The sequence below is a fragment of the Megalobrama amblycephala genome, linkage group LG18 (genome assembly GCF_018812025.1).
Source record: "Megalobrama amblycephala isolate DHTTF-2021 linkage group LG18, ASM1881202v1, whole genome shotgun sequence".
NCBI lineage: Eukaryota > Metazoa > Chordata > Actinopteri > Cypriniformes > Xenocyprididae > Megalobrama > Megalobrama amblycephala.
Window position 1 is genome coordinate 6,698,085 of NC_063061.1, and position 17,209 is coordinate 6,715,293.

Sequence of the window (17,209 nt, forward strand, 5' to 3'; positions counted from 1 at the left end):
CAGGAGCTTCTCAGCCTTCTCCAAACTTGACCATCAACTGGGGTGTGTCATAGTATCTAAGGTCAGCAGAACCTTATTATAAACCCTAATTCTTGTTGAGAATGAAGAGTCTGATGACCGAAAACCATGAGACTTACTAGGAGCAAATCAGGGCATGAGGCCCTGAGAAGGAAGCTAAAGGACTTCAGCTCTGAAGGGCTGAAAGGGTGTTCAAAGCCGAATGTTGCACAATCATGTAACCCGAGATTGGACGCTGGCTCATGCTCCATACCACGACTAGGCCCAACAGGACCCCCTCACACACACACAGGAGGAGGAGTGGTTGAGAAGTTTGAGCAGTGTGGGACAGTTTTCCAAACAGCAGGGAGGGAAGGCAGGGCCTCTCCATCTGCCCTGCTGTTGTGTTACAAGTTTCTCTGACCACTGTACACAAGCAAAACCTTTGCCCAAATTCCAAAGTGCAAGAGCTGCCCCACACTTAGACCTTGCCCGTTCTCTGGATGATGGAGACAAGTGGAGGCGGGAGGGAATTTAAGAGTGAACCCATTTCAAGTTTAATAGATTTGCTGAGTCCATGTTAAAACTCGAATTCATGCCAAGACTCTATTTCCCATTATGATAAATGGGTATCAAAATAGAAAAGGATATGTCATTATCAACATTGTACCATGGAAATATCACTACTCTAACTAGTGTTATTGAAGATATTCACCCAACCATGCACAATGAGAATTTAAGAAACTAAACTTAAATTCCCAATTTAGACCTTACCCAACTACATTAACTCTTGTTAATTAAGTACTAATGAAACTCTTGTTACATCATATCTAAGATCACAGATTAAATAAAAGAGGGCAGGGGTACTTGGCTGTGTTGGTCTAGAAAGCATTTGGCGCATAAACATTGACATTCACACACATTGGTCTGCAGTCTAGCACAATGGCCCATAAGCCCAGAAGGGGGGGGGGGGGGTATCAGCTTTCTTCTACAGAGTAAAAACAGAAAATATGACAGTGGAAACTGATTTCAGATCAGATTTTGACATGGTGCACAGCAAAGCTTGAGGATACAAAGGAAGTGATTTGAGATTCTGTGTCCAATGATCCTACTCATGGATTATTATACACTAATTACCTCATTGTGAAGAAATTTTGCCTAACCTTTTACCTAATTAGAATTAGCAGAAAAAAATCTTGTTTGCTTGATCAAGCTCTTTTGATTTTGTATAGTATACATTTTGGTGTACAGTTGCACTAATTTGCAGGTTTCTTTCCAATCATTAGTTTGCACAGTTCCACTGACAGTGCTTTTTTGCACTTAGCTCTTCTAAAGGAATTCAGGTAACATGCTTGGTTGATTGATGTGACACACTTTTGGGATCAAGCTTGTGGTGTATGACTCTCTGGTTTGAACAAGGAATGTTCTCACATATTCATATTTGAAAAATCTGAAAATCAAGATAATTTCTAGATATAATTGTTTTTTTTTCTTTCAGCAAGATCTTTCCCTAATGATTGTTACTTACACCATATAACAGGATAGGACTGTTTGATCGATATGTAAATTCACCAACGGGTTATGTTAAATCTGCCAAAGAATGTTGCAACGCAAAAACATCAGACTTTTTTATTAGCTTTGACGCATCTATATGCTAGTATAAACTAACATTTAACAGATATATTTTTAAATTTATCTTGATTTTTTTTTTTTTTTTTTTTTTTTTTTACTTTTATCTGTTATACAATTAAAATTATATATATTACATACACTACCATTCAAAAGTTTGGAATCATTAAGATTTTTAATGTTTTTAAAAGAAGTTCCGTCTGCGCACCAAGGCTGCATTTATTTAATTAAAAATACAGTAAAAACAGTAATATTGTGAAATATTATTACAATTTAAAATAACTGTTTTCTATTTGAAAATATTTGAAAATTTATTCCTGTGATCAAAGCTGAATTTTCAGCATCATTACTCCAGTCTTCAGTGTCGCATGATCCTTCACAAATCATACTAATATTCTGATTTGCTGCTCAAGAAACATTTATTCTGTACAATTGTACAAAATATTTGTGTGCAATATTTTGTTTTTTCAGGATTCTTTGATGAATAGAAAGTTCAAAAGAACAGCGTTTATTTGAAATATAATATTTTGTAACACTATAAATGTCTTTACTGTCACTTGATTGATTTAATGCATCCTTGCTGAATAAAAGTATTCATTTCATTAATTTCTTTTAAAAAAAAATATAAATTCTTATTGACCCCAAACTTTTGAATGGTAGTGTATAATGTTACAAAAGCTTTGTATTTCAGATGAATGCTGTTCTTTTGAACATTCTATTCATCAAGGAATCCTGAAAAAAAAGTACACAACTCTTTTCAACACTGATAATAATAAGAAATGTTTCTTGAGCAGCAAATCTGCATATTAGAATGATTTCTGAAGGATCATGTGACACTGAAGACTGGAGTAATGATGCTGAAAATTCAGCTTTGCCATCACAGGAATACATTTGATTGACCCAGTTGATGGTCAATTTGTAAAATATATATATATATATATATATATATATATATATATATATATATATATATAATAGAAAACAGTTATTTTAAATTGTAATAATATTTCACAATATTACTGTTTTTACTGTATTTTTAATTAAATAAATGCAGCCTTGGTGAGCACACAAAACTTCTTTTAAAAACATTAAAAATCTTACCAATCTCAAACTTTTGAGCGGTAGTGTATATTAATTAAAATACAATTAATTAAAATTAATTAAAATATATATTAATGAAAACATATCAAACCAAAAATAATGATGACTTATTCTTGCAGTCAGTGGAGTATACACATTTCTGTCCAGTAAAATTAGCAATAGCACATAGCAAACTGTGGTTCACAGCTGTTACATAGGCTAAAGGCTATTTTCTTATATAAAAACTCACCCTTCAATATGTCCCACTCTGATTTTTTTTGTTTTAATTGGAAATATTTCAGCATAGGAAGGTAAACTTTGCTTATGAAGCAATTTCAGATCTCTAAAATGTCAAACATCTAAATTCTTGTTTCTATAAAAATGTTTCTATGAACTGTTTTATATTCTCACTCTCTGTCTTGTACCTTTATACCTTTCTCCACTGTTATCTTTATGTAAAGTAACAGTATCTAAGCCACAATACACGCATAACATGCTTGTTTGCTAGGATGCAAGCTTTTCTTACATGTAAGAACTTTGAAAAGTTGTCAAATTTTAAATTGCCATTCCTATTTGCTGTAATTCTTGAATGCTGTAAAATAAGTTGTCGCATGAGTGTGAAGTGAACCATCCTCTAAGAGAATAACTGACTGACAAGTAAACTTACTTTGTCATTTCTTTTCTCAGAGTCGCTCCACTAACTCCACGCACTGCCAAATAAGGTGCTCGAGGATCAACTACAAAAACAAATGAGATGTTCCTTTAGTGTTCATGGGAGAAGACAGCCTGTACAACATTTGGGGGGTGGGGGGTACTACTCTTTTGTCAAGAAAATGAGGTCTATGATTGTATATGCCTGTGCAAATCTGTGTGTACGTGTACATGTTTGCCGCTGCTGTTTTATTATGTCAGAACAGTGTAATTTTAATGCAGTCTGTTGGGGCCTGGGGCACATCTTGTTCTGTGTACCAGCCAGTGCTGTCACTGCATCCCTCCATGTAATCAACTCATCGGTCCAAGAGCGAAAGAGGAAGAAAAAAAGAGTGAGGGAGACAGGGAAAGAGAAAAGAGGCAGAAGGGGAGAGTACACATGTAAGGTCACAGCTGCATGAGGTTTGTAAGGGGTATAAGCAGGCAGAGGGTTCTGTGACACACACAGAACAGAAGCTGTGGTGCAAGGACTCTGGCCTACCCGCTGATTCTTTCCTTTAGCCTCTTAAAGGTACATTGCCTCGCTTAGGCCAAAGACCACCCTATGTGTCAGGATTCTCTCCTTTACAGCACTATACCCTTACAAAGTACTGTTATGGTACCAGTGATGGTTTCAGATGGTAACAGTACTTTGATATTAGTCTTACATAGCCAAACATTTGAAAATTGGCATAAAGTCTGGTCCACTTTGCAGCTTGTTTTAGACAACACTGCCCACTAAAGGCACTGTTACATTACTGAAATTTTGGTGAAATTTCACAGGCAGAAAAAGTCCATTGTCTACTATCAAAAGTGTAGCGATGTCATCGTGACGAATCCACATGACCAACTTGAACAGATCGCAAAATATGCGTGGGAAAATGTTTTGCCCTGACACAATCGGGATTATTTATTGTGTGTTCTCTTTTTGAAATGACTGGATTTCGCATGCAGAAATTCACCAAACAATAATAATTGTTACTGCACCTTAAGACAGGACAAGGTTGTTTGACCGATATGTCAAGCGACCAATGGTTCATGTTAAATCTATTCCGCAGAACTTTTCAGAGCAAAAACGACATAGAAAATGCAAAATAAAAGTCAGCCAATTCCTTTTAGGTCAGCACATGGGTTATGATTACAAAAATAGGAAGTCGTTAGATTCAGTACAAGGTCTCTTTAGGCCTGTGTCACCCCAAAACAGAGGCTGAAGCTGGCCTTGAGTAAAGTCTCTTCTCTCGGCTGCCTAAAACTCCATCCTTCCTCTTCTGCAAGATGTGTGAGACAGAGTCATGTCACCCTCATGTACAGAAGTCGTGCTGGAACAAAAGGGCTGTGTGCAACTGAAGCCCTGCCTCAGAGGAGTCTGCTGGGGGATAAAATGCGAGGAAGTGAGCACTGAAAAGAGAAACGAAGGAGTTTTTGAGGTGAGAGTTGAGACTAATAGATAATCACTTGGTTAGGTCAAGGCCAACTGGATGACTATAGCAAAAGACTCTGGGCTACAAAAAAAAAAAAGGGGGTCAAGTGACTCCATTTAAACACATATCTCCCTAAAACAATGCATTTCAAGGAATATTTCTCCCAAAGATGTAAATTCTGTCATTATTTATTACTTTGAAAACTAACATGACTTGTACGCTTATATGTTTTGAAGCCGTATGATACATCTGTGTGATGAACACCAAAGTTGAATCCATTATTTACTGAACATCTCCACAGTAGCTCTCAAATCAAACATGGCGTCATTGATGTCAATGAGGTTTGGCCAAAAAACATGCAACAAATCATTGCAAATGGTGTTAAATGGCATTAACTGGCATTTTGCAGTCCAAAAGATCTGTGCAGTTAATTTGGTGGAGGGTATTTTGTTGTGTTTATCACACAAAACTATTATATGGCTTCAGAAGACTTGGAATGCAGTGCTACTTTTAGGCCTGGTTTACACCTGGTATTAAGATGTGTTTTGGTTGATCAAATCACAAGTAGATGAGGGAGTGCAAGAGAAATATTATTTTCTCATGTGTATTTTTAGCCTTTAATCTCATAGGTGAATTTTCACCACAGGAGACACATTCCCGTTTACACCTACTGTTTTAATTCGTTCCTTTTGTCAACTTTCAACCACTTCAGTCCTGATTTCTTTGAGGAGAGTGTCTTTGGGTGGGTAAATGTATGGGCGATGGAAAAACATATAGAGAACAGCAGTTTTTGTTTCAGCTCTGATTAGGGTTGGGTATCGTTTGAATTTTAGCGATTTCGATTCCCAGTTTCGATTCCAATATGGTGAAAAAAAAGTTAAACATGGATATCAAACATATTTATTCTGTCTTTTTGCAAAACATTCTGTTGCAGCTGAATAATAATATATAGATGTTAAAATTAATGTTCACATAAGTGCCGTCATTCAGGCTGTTCACAATATTTTATAATGTGTTTAGAAAGCCTAAATCATTATGGTTTGAGGTAGGCTTGCTGCGATAGTCTGTGTTGAACTAAATGATATTTATTACTATAAAAAATCAAAACGATGGTGTGGGCCGGTGCCACAGTGGGCAAGTGATAATACCGATGTTCCCATTCAGTCGGTCACGTTCGACGTATGTCGGACAGACCGACGAATAGGAATCTCGCTAGAGAGGCCAATCTACTTCAAATGTAACTAAAACGAGCCAATGCACATTGGCATGCAATCATATGCATCAGCTGCTCGCCTCGCAGCGCGGGTATATAATGAGCAGCAGGTGCGTTGCATCTTCAGCTTTTCGCTTCGGAGCCGAACCGTCTGTAACAAACAGTGGTGTCTACGAGCCGAGTGTTTGTCTTCAACGAGTCAGCTTTTTTAGAGAATCTGCTCTTTGTGTTGGTGCAGGCGGACAGCACTGCAGTGGGACCGATCTCTCTTCTTTATTTTCTCTTTTCTTTTGTTTTGGCTTTTTGAGAGAGCAAAGCCTCAGTTGTAAAAAGCCGTTCTCACGGCTGGTGAACGGTGCGCTTTGAGCGCTTAAGAGCTGTTCTCACAGCTGGTAAGAGGGCGGCTACAAGGAGAGAGTGCACACGACAGGCTGCACTATAATTCCCTGTCTGTGCTGCAGCGGTCATTCCCCTGCGTGCTTAGGCACCTAAAAAAGTAGTTCCTAAAAGAGCTTACACAAGTAGATTTGCGTCTTTTAAAAGATGACATTCTACCTGTGTGCTTCTGGTTGCGATCGTTTCCTGTCCTCACTGAAGGCCACGATCATTGTTTCACATGTCTGGGCGCGTGCTGAAATGATGCTCGTGGGTGATTCATGTTTTCATATGAGAACATGATCACGTCGACACGCCGGTCGTGACTCTTCTTTCTCCGGGAAGCTTGAGTCCCCTCTGTTGTCGGCCAGCTGCCGCTTGTGTGTAAAAGCACAGCTGCGGGTCTGCCCGACACTTTGGGAGACCGTAGAGATCAGCGAGAGCAAAACTCTCGCTCCTCTGCGTGTCGTGTGCCGTCGAGCTGTCGGGCTGGAGCGCGGGTTGTCACGGCAACCCAGCGCTCGCTCGGCGCTCTAGATGCGCGGTTCCCTTGCCTAATCTCATTGTAGCGCCCTCTCTGGTGCACCAGAAGAAGTCTACTTTGCTGATATGGCTTGGGTGACATGAGGTTGAGGGGTTTCTTCGGGGAACCAACCTCCTAGGGCCCCTCCCTCTCTAGCGCATTGCAAGCTGTTGAACTGCCTGAATACGTTCAATGGCAGGACAGCGGTCCCACTGAAATACTTTCAGAGGCTCCTGGGGCATATGGCGGCCACAGCGGCTGTAACACCGCTCAGTCTGCTTCATATGAGACCGCTTCAACACTGGCTTCATGGCCGAGTCCCGAGATGGGCGTGGCAACGCGACACGTTCCGGGTGGCAATCACTCAGGAGTGTCGCCAAGCCTTCAGCCTGTGGTCAGACCCCTTGTTTCTTCGGCAGGAGTGCCCCTAGAACAGGTGTCCCGGCATGCTGTGGTTTTCACGGATGCCCCGACCACGGGCTGGGGTGCCACGTACAACGGACTTGCAGTTTCAGGGGTGTGCAGTGGCACATCAACTGCCTCGAGTTGCTTGCAGTACGCCTTGCTCTGAGCCGCCTCAAAGGGCCGCTATGAGGCAAGCATGTACTGGTCCGTACGGACAACACTGCGACCGTTGCGTACATCAACCGTCAAGGTGGTCTACGCTCCCGTCGCATGTCGCAACTCGCCCGCCATCTCCTCCTGTGGAGTCGGAAGCATCTGAGGTCGCTTCGCGCCATTCAGGTCCCTGGTGTGCTCAACCGTGCGGCCAATGAGCTCTCACGAACCGCACTGCCGGGACAGTGGCGACTCCACCCCCAGGTGGTCCAGCTGATCTGGAGAGTTCGGAGAGGTTCAGGTAGACCTGTTTGCCTCACCAGAAACCTCTCACTGCCGGTTGTTTTACTCTCTGACCGGGGGAACACTCGGGACAGATGCACTGGCACACAGCTGGCCCAGGGGCCTGCGCAAATATGCGTTTCCCCCAGTGAGCCTACTTGCACAGACACTGTGCAAAGTCAGGGAGGACGAGGAGCGGCAGTCCTGTTAGTTGCGCCCTATTGGCCCAACCGGACCTGGTTCCCAGAACTCTCACTCCTCGCGACAGCCCCTCCCTGGCCCATTCCTCTGAGGAAGAACCTTCTTTCTCAGAGACGGGGCACTCTTTGGCACCCGCGTCCAGACCTCTGGAAACTCCATGTCTGGTCCCTGGACGGGACGCGGAGGTTTGTAGGAACCATGGACGAATCAGACAAATGAATCACTCAGATGACTCTTTCAAAACATAATGCTAATTCAGAATTGGAATTCTGACTCCAGCTCGTCTACAGAGGATCCTTGCTTAATTATCTTTACGACATCCTATGCCTCCTGACAGCAGGAGAAGTGACAAACCAAATGGTCACCCAGGAAGATAAATAGTCTTTGATCCCCAGATCAAAGAAACAGAGAAAACAATGCAGGCCCCATTTGTTCTCTAAAAGACCTAACCTCACAGAAAACTCAACAGAGACTGTTCTACAAATAAAACTGCTTCGAAATTGTTCCAACAATTTTAATGGACTTATCAAACATCTTTTAACTACATACATTTTGCATTATGTGTCCACAAGTACTACCTGTAAGCAGTTAGGCTTTAGAACACTCACAATTCATGTAAATATGTTAACTCTTGACTGAATGACTGAAAGTATGCCTTATTTGGACTTGATTTATTTCTTTTCATCTTTCTTAAATCATGGCTTGAATGAAATCTGTTTAAAATGTATCATATTCCAGTTAATAGAAATTATGTTAAAATGGCACTCTGCTAAAGCAGAGACAGACCGGGATGTAACACTTATGTTTTATTGGGGGCAGAGGAAGGCCCTCTTGAAACAGGACAATGTCTGATTGGCCAAGACTCCTCAGAGGTGTGACAAACAACTAAGTTTAAATGATCATATTGCAAGATAGTGAACTAGGAGGGGGTTAGTTCTGGTCAAGGAAAACAGAGCAACAGAAGAAAGAACCGGTCAGCCATGACCAGAGTACCAAGAACAATGGAGTAACAAGAAGAACAGACAAGCCGCTCATTTCAAGCCATCCAACTTCTACTCACTTTTCTTTTCTTTCTTTAATTTTCTTTTCCGTTGAAAGTCTCGTGTTCTAAGTTTCGCACAAAGTTCAACCAACGACTTCTGCCGCTTCAACTTTAACTCCAGCGACAAAGAGACTTCCCTTTAATTTTTCAGCAAGCTCAAACGTGATTGGGTTCTACCGAACACAACACGGACCTTGAATACCCTGCTACAACTCATCGACTTGGAAAACTCTTCTCTACACGCCAACGAGGGATATTCACATTCAAAGTCGACGCAAGCAAGTACCTCCAGATTAAAACTGAACTGGTGCATTTAATGATTCATGGTTCGTTCAGGTCAGATCTTCTGAAAAGCATAACTTTGCTAGAAATTCATCATATCACACTCTCTCTCTCTCTCCTAAACTCTTTCTCTCTCACTTCCTGTCTTACTGCAACGCGTATGAATGAATGTATGTATGTATGTGTGTGTTCGTGGTAGATTAGCTTGTGTTAGAATAAATAAAGTCTTTTATAGATTTTAAAAGAAAGTGTCTTGTATTATGTGCTTCTATGATTTAATGTCTTAAACTGTGATCTTAAAAAGTTACCGTGCTCTAATCAGTGTTTTCACGATACAAGAGCTTATTACGGCTCGAGCAAATGAACGCTGGACGACTCAGTTGCTCGGTCGTAATCTAAACAACTCTTTATAATTCCCTATAAATATTTAATTTGAGCTAATTTTACTTTCTAGGGTGTTTTCCCTACAGGTTCTAGGTGACTTACCCTCCGAGGTACTTAACACCATCACTTCGGCACTTGCACAGTCTACGAGACGTGCTTACGCCTCGAAGTGGAACCTGTTCGTCGAGTGGTGTTCTTCTCGCCGAGAAGACCCCAGAAGATGCTCGATCGGAGTCGTGCTTTCCTTCTTGCAGCAAGGGTTGGAGCATAGGCTGTCTCCTTCCACCCTCAAAGTCCATACTGCTGCTATCTCCGCATATCACGACCACATAGATGGCAAGTCTGGTTGTCAGGCTCCTTAGGGGGGCGAGTCGGTTAAATCCTCCTCGTCCTCCCTCCATACCCTCTTGGGACCTTGCTCTGGTGCTAAGAGCACTCCAGATTGCTCCCTTTGAGCCCTTGCAATCAGCAGACTTAAAGATTCTGTCTATGAAGACTTTGCTGCTGGGTGCATTGGCCTCCATCAAGAGGGTAGGGGACCTGCAGTCATTTTCGGTCGACGAATCGTGCCTAGAGTTCGGGCCGGGTGACAGCCACGTGGTACTGAGACCCCGGCCTGGCTATGTGCCCAAGGTTCCTACCACTCCCTTCAGGGACCAGGTAGTGAGCCTGCAAGTGCTGCCCTCGGAGGAGGCAGACCCAGCCCTGGCTTGCTCTGTCCAGTTCGTGCTTTGCGACTGTACATAGACAGAACCCAAAGCCTCAGGACCTCAGACCAGCTCTTTGTCTGTTATGGAGGCCAGCAGAAGGGAAAGGCTGTCTCCAAGCAGAGGATGGCCCACTGGATAGTGGATGCCATCGCCCTGGCTTACCAAGCTCAGGGCGTGCCCTGCCCGCTCAGGTTGCATGCTCACTCCACGAGAGGTGTCGCATCCTCCTGGGCGCTGGCTCGTGGCGCCTCGCTGACAGACATTTGTAGAGCTGCGGGCTGGGCGACACCTAACACGTTCGCTAGATACTATAGCCTTCATGTCGAGCCGGTCTCCTCCCGTGTTCTCGCCACAGGTCAGAGGCACGGAGAGGCACCGGCTTAGTGTCGGCTTGCTGCGCTACATGCGCTTCTTTTCTCCAGAGAGTCCCTACAAGGCAGACCCTGTCGAGTCCTCCGATATCCCTTTGGCAGCCGACGTGGCGGAGTGTCTGGAGCCAGGCCTATACTCCGTTGTATCCTTGAGAACCGGGTTTAGGCTGGGTTCCATATGTGTGACCCTACGGGGATCCCATATGGTTGGTTCCACGGTTGCTCCTAAACGAAGCCCGTGTCTTTCCCTCTGGGAGAACCTACCCTTCATCGGGTTGGAGTCACCCCAGCTCTTCCATATGTAGCACAGCCCTACAGGGTTAGTCCATATGTACTTCTCCACATAACTCCTTCGGGGAAGGATGTGGCTTCCGCAGCGTTCCTTTCCCAGCGTTATCCAATAGTCTCACTGAATGGGTTTTGGGGAACAGCAGTGATCGACACTCTCTGTGTTAGCCCTGTCCCACCATCCTCAGGCAAGGGGGTTCAGGTGGCTTACAACAGAGCGCTGGAAGGGGGCAGCTCCTGTGGCGCTTTGGTAGGGATTCCTATTCGTCGGTCTGTCCGACGTACGTCGAACGTGACCGACTGAATGGGAATGTCTCGGTTACAAAGGTAACCCTCGTTCCCTGAAGGAGGGAATGGAGACGTACGTCCCGTCGCCACAGCATGAGCAGTAACGAGAATCGCAGCACAGATCAGCAGCAGGAGTCAGATTTCACCTCATTTCGCCCATTTCACCTCGCTCTCGACTGACAAGACGACAGCAGAAGATTTGGTTTCGAAGCGAAATGTAAACGCACCCATTTAAGCATGTTTGTCATTGTACTGTTTTATTGTTGTGTTTTTCATTAAGAATAATAATGATCAAATTGAATAATAATCAAATAATTCCCAGGGATCGTCAAATATTACTTTGCTTGAAATGCTCATCCCTAATTCAGGGGTATATTGATCAATATATCGATATTATGATAGTATGTGCCTATTTTACACAACCAGTTAAATTTTTATTAACTCACAAATGCAAATATATAACAAACATTTATTTCAAAATTTCACATTCAGTACACGGATTGGGACATCCACAAATAAAAAAACTCAAGTCATACAGGAGATCAGTAATCTGATGTCAGCTTATGACAATATCAATCAAGAAAGTACTTTAGGCTTCTTTGCTAAAATTTGCAATGTCAAAACTCTAAAATTAAAAGCTGTTTCATTGTACTTAAATGTATAGCGAGGCTTTTTAATGAGGCAACAAAATATGATAGATAGGTTATTAATATTCCTATATTGCGCAAAAAGTATTATAATATGAAAGGCTCCAATACAGAGTGACACAAGGTGCTTATGCGCATCCTGTGTGCAGAATGATGCTCTTGAAGCAACATGAAGTCACAGCTCACAGCGCTCCTATGCAACAGTTTATTGAGCCTTTTCTTTTAACAGTTTTAAATTTCAGTTACTGTGCACATGAAGAACAATTCATAGTGCTCTCTTTTTCAGTGTTGTGAGCTAACAGACACCCGGTAGAAAGTAACATGATTTAGAAACAGCAATAAACTCTAGCAAGATTAAGTCATTTTATGCAAAACCATAGACCTTTATCTACTGAAGCACAAAAATAAGTTAAAGAAGACTGAATTCAGTGACCTATTCGTGCCCTGTCTGAGATTTGTGCCCGTTGCTCTTTTGTGTCTTTCTGCAATGCTTTAAAAATGAGCAACAGATAAACTTTCGTGAAGTGACAGCTCCATCAACTGTCCCGAGCAGCTTTCACAAGCTCTGAAAGGTAGTTTAAAACAGAATGCACGCATTGTAGAAAAGACCTCAGTACTTCCCACACATAGACTTTACCTGGGCGGGCCGCCCAAGTATATTTGGTGGCACATTTTTGCTTTTATAGTTTTTATTCCCTTATACTTTTTTATCAGCCTGAGATAATGAAACCATACACGTTCGATTTAGAGGCCGTTCACATCTTGCGTCTAAAAACGTGTGGAAAGCGCCAGCCGAGCCACTTTCTTCTCTTTTCAAAAACGCTCATTGTAAGCAATCATGAGCCGCGTTCTCCATGAAGACTAAGTTGCAGCAAAGGATAAATGTATTTCCAGACCTTGCATTAGCTCTAATACTAGATTATACTACTACTTTTGGAGATGAGAAATAAAAAACCCGCCCTGTACAGGCATGATCAGCTGTGAGTCCATCTTAGCAGAACTTTCAATCTCTATTTGAGCGTGTTCGACCCGCATCTACATTTAAAATAATGAACGTGAGCGCGCAAAATACGTGACGTGAAGTTTCCCTTCACTCTATGCATTTCGTACCTGCTCGTTCAGTGTGCACAAGAACTGTTTACTCCCACTGACAATTCCACACGTGCTTGGATATTTCACAGACAAAGACCTGGTGCGCGCGGGCACGATCATGTTTGTTCCATATTGCATTTATAAGTGCAGTTGGCCACATCCAGAAAAATGAATGGGTCCTCTGCTGGATGTATATGGTAATTACACTAAAAATTTATTTCCTACAGATTTCTCTAACCAGCAGATGACAGAATTCTACCTCTAAAACCTAGAAACAACTAATTATCCAGAAACAAATCCTATTTAATTTTGATCATCATTATCAGCATCAAGTGTTTTTTTATAAAAATGTAATATTTCATATGCATACAAATGGTGTAGTTGAGGAATTTTGCAGTAAATGGATAAAAAAAGTACTTCATATCCCCAAAACGCAGCATAATCTGTATCAAAATGAATTTCATACATTTTTTTTTTTTTTTTTTTAAGTCACACATTATTTGTTGTTTGTCACATGTAGTATTTCCAGATTCCAGATATGAAATTCCTACCTTAGCTCTGATAGCCGCAAAGCTTTCTATTGTACCACCTATTTTATTGTATTGGTTATCGGTACATTTAAAGGTAAAGAGGAAGATTTTGGTACTTAAAGTAGGCATATTAACATTTTAATGAAATATATGGTTATAAGTTGTAAAATATAAGGGTATCCTGTAAAAAATGGAAACATTGTAACAGTATTTTTTTACGGTGAATTTCAGGTAACCACAGCTGCCAGTTGTTTTTTTTTTTACCATAAATTTAAAGGGATATTTTTTACAATGCTTGAGCATTTACACTACGAAAGCAATTCAGTCTAATGCATTTTCGACTACCTCTGGAAATGGTTGAAAGTGGACAAGCTGAAAACGTTTACGTTTACACCTGTATTCAGAGTCATCCACTTGTGATCCGACCGACCAAAACACATCTTAACACCAGGTGTAAACAAGGCCTTAGGGTGTTTTTTGTCCTATTTAAAGCTTGACAGAGTGGTTAAACTAAATTTTCAGAATTCTTATTTTGTGTTCCTCTGAAAAACAAACTAATCATATGGGTTTGGATTCGGAAGAAAACAAAATGAAGAATAAATAATGACAGAATTGTCATTTTTGGGTCCACTGTTTCTTTAAGAATACCAGTGATGGCTAGGAGTGTATAAATTCAAACAAACACACATAGGACTTTCTCTTCATGGCTGGCACAGTTACCATAGCAGTGAACTTGCCCTTATCTCACCACACCCTTCTGACGCAAACTCTCCTGCTACTTCTCATAGCCCTCCCCACCCTAAAATGCATACACACACACACACACACACACACACACAAAATAGTCTAAACCTGCTCATTCCTCTACCTCCAGTTCATTTCCTCAAAAAAGAAAGGTCTGTCCTGCATACCAGCACAAATAAAGTTTCTTCACATGATACTACGCTCAAATGTGTCAATGTGCAAACCTCAATGTTTCACCTCGTCTCAAGCCATTTAATGTATGTTAAGCAGTTGAGCTCTGAAGACAGGAAGGAAGAAGTTTCTATCATTCTGTAGGGCAGCTAATCTCTGCTGCAGTGCTGCATGGAGATAGAAAAAAAAAAAAAAAAAAAGAAAGAGAGAGCTGGTGATGTCAACTTTAAAAGGTATAGGGGCAAGCTACAATTCCCAAAGTATACCTGAGCAGATAGCCTTTAATTTCCTGGAACAATCTGGTCGAGACAGACACATTTTCACCTTGCTCCTTATAATTATGCTACAGTAAAAGGCTAATGCAATTGTCCAGCATTTGCATGAGTTTAAAGGGGGCTACACAAAGGTTCACATCTAGTTTTCCAAATCACGTAATTTTCACATTCTGAGCAATGGCTTACATGCTGTTTCCAACATCAATAGTCACACACACACTGAGACACACCCTCCCCACCCTGAGCACCCCACCCCCGCTCCCTTTTTTTCACTGCAGACAGTTTGGCAGAACTGCAGGGGTTGCTATGGGGACGGGATTCTTTCCCTGGTTAATGATTGTGCTGCAATGGTAGGGGGTCATTCTGTCACATCGGCTCTAATCTGGGGAGACATGGACAACATCCTTACGGTCCCATACCAGACACACAAATACATCCCAGAGCCCCCACTCATCCAAAATCTCACCTCTAAATTGGTTTACTTCCTTTAGGTCTGGGAGCTAAACTACATAATGCTGCAAGTCCCCTTTGACCTCCCTTTACAAGTCTTATTTTTCCTTCCAACCTCACTTCCTCTGCTCTCTCGAACAACCGAATACTCTTCAGGGAGCTCCCACAGTAAAAAAAAAAAAAAAAAAAAAATTCCTTGATTACATCAAAGGTACGTTTGTTTCTTCCACCACCAGCAATATACACAACCTCCAAAAAGTCCAGAACATTCTCAGAGGCTTTAGCTGAACTTGAACTTATTTTTATTTTAAAGCAACATGAAATTAAAATTTACCTTATTTACTTTTAGGGATGCACCAGTACCACTTTTTCCAGAACCACAGTAACAGTACTTTTATTTTTGGCATTTGGCGATAATGAAACCTGTATTTTCATTGCATTTGTAATTTTTACAAATATTGGGTTGAAAGAATATTAATTATATTAGATGTCTTAATTCTTTTAGTAAACAGAAGTACTACTACAACTATCTGTAATACTAGTATCAGTTCATCCTCATTTACTTTCTTAATTTATGTTCCTGGTCATATTGTGTTATTGCAAAAAATAATATATTTCCCACATCTGAAACAACTTTCCTTTTCTTTTCCAAATTTATTTTTCATACACATTATAATATAAAGATAATTTTTCATCATTTGGAAATGTCACATTATGGATGCAAAATGGGTTGTGAACTCAAATATATCCACTTTGTTCACTAACTCAATCCTGAGGTCTTTTAGTAAAATAATGTACCATGTGCACAGTCAGTGAGCTGAAAATGGTGGATATTAGTGTAAAATATAGACTTATTAGAAACCAAATGACGAGAAACAGAACTAAATAAAGGGGCAGATGGTAATATTGAAGTCAATGGTCCTAAAATTCATTTTTGGAGCTAGGCCTGGATTATTGCATTTAACGAACTGTCATTTCTACAGATGGCATAGAGGGCTGATTCATTTGTGATTTCCTTGATAATATAAGGTTTCCTTTTCTCAAGAATATAAAACAATCCATTTTAAAGCCTTAAACCCTCATAAAAACTGTCAGCAAGCTAAATAATTGTTTCTTTGTATGATGCTATTCATGTACTATGCTAAATGCTAAAACAGATATGTTAAATATTATTGTACAATAAAAATGTAGAGGTCGACCAATAGTGGATTTTACTGATAACAAGAGTCCAACTAGGTTGGACCACACTGGCCGATTGACGATTAATTAACTGACCATTTTTAAATTGGATACTAAATGAAAACAAACATAACACTCAAAGTAAAATATTTCTGAACTTTATTACAAAAATGTAAAAAAAAAAAAAAATAGTACTGAACCAAATTCATTGAAAGACTTTCGGATGTGCTTGAATAGACTTTACAAAGTTCTCGACTCTTGCATTGTCAATACAAGATCTTGACCAAAAATTGATGTACCTCTTGATGGAAATAAATGCTGTGATGTTATTTCCATCAAGAGATCATTTTTTGGTCAAGATCTTGTATTGACAATGCAAGAGTCAAGCACTCTGTGAAATCTACTCCATCACATCCCAAAAGACTTTCAATGAATTTAAGGACTCAGAGGTGCAAATTCATGTGTGAAAATGATTCTTAATGCTCCCTCCCAACCATTCTTTCACAGTTTCAGCCTGATAAATCTTGGCTTTGTCATCCTGGAATATGGCCATGATACGTCTTCATACGTGATTGTTTAAGAAATGAAAGGTTTCATCAGTTAGGGTTAGAAGACCTGTTGCCAAACATATAACATGTTAGAAACATAATAATCTAATGATCCAATCATAGTCTCTTAAGCATTTGCCTCCACTATTAATACAGACAATATTAAAGCCACAGAAAGACAAACATTTTGGTGAAAAATGCACAATATTCCAGCCTACATGTAATTTCCAGTCTTGTGT

General features: G+C 40.8%; 1 protein-coding gene across 3 annotated transcripts in view; it reads right to left on the reverse strand.

The window, feature by feature from the left end:
• klf8 (Kruppel-like factor 8) overlaps positions 1–17,209 on the reverse strand; it is a 91,138-nt gene that overhangs the window by 44,501 nt on the left and 29,428 nt on the right. The window lies entirely within an intron of this gene.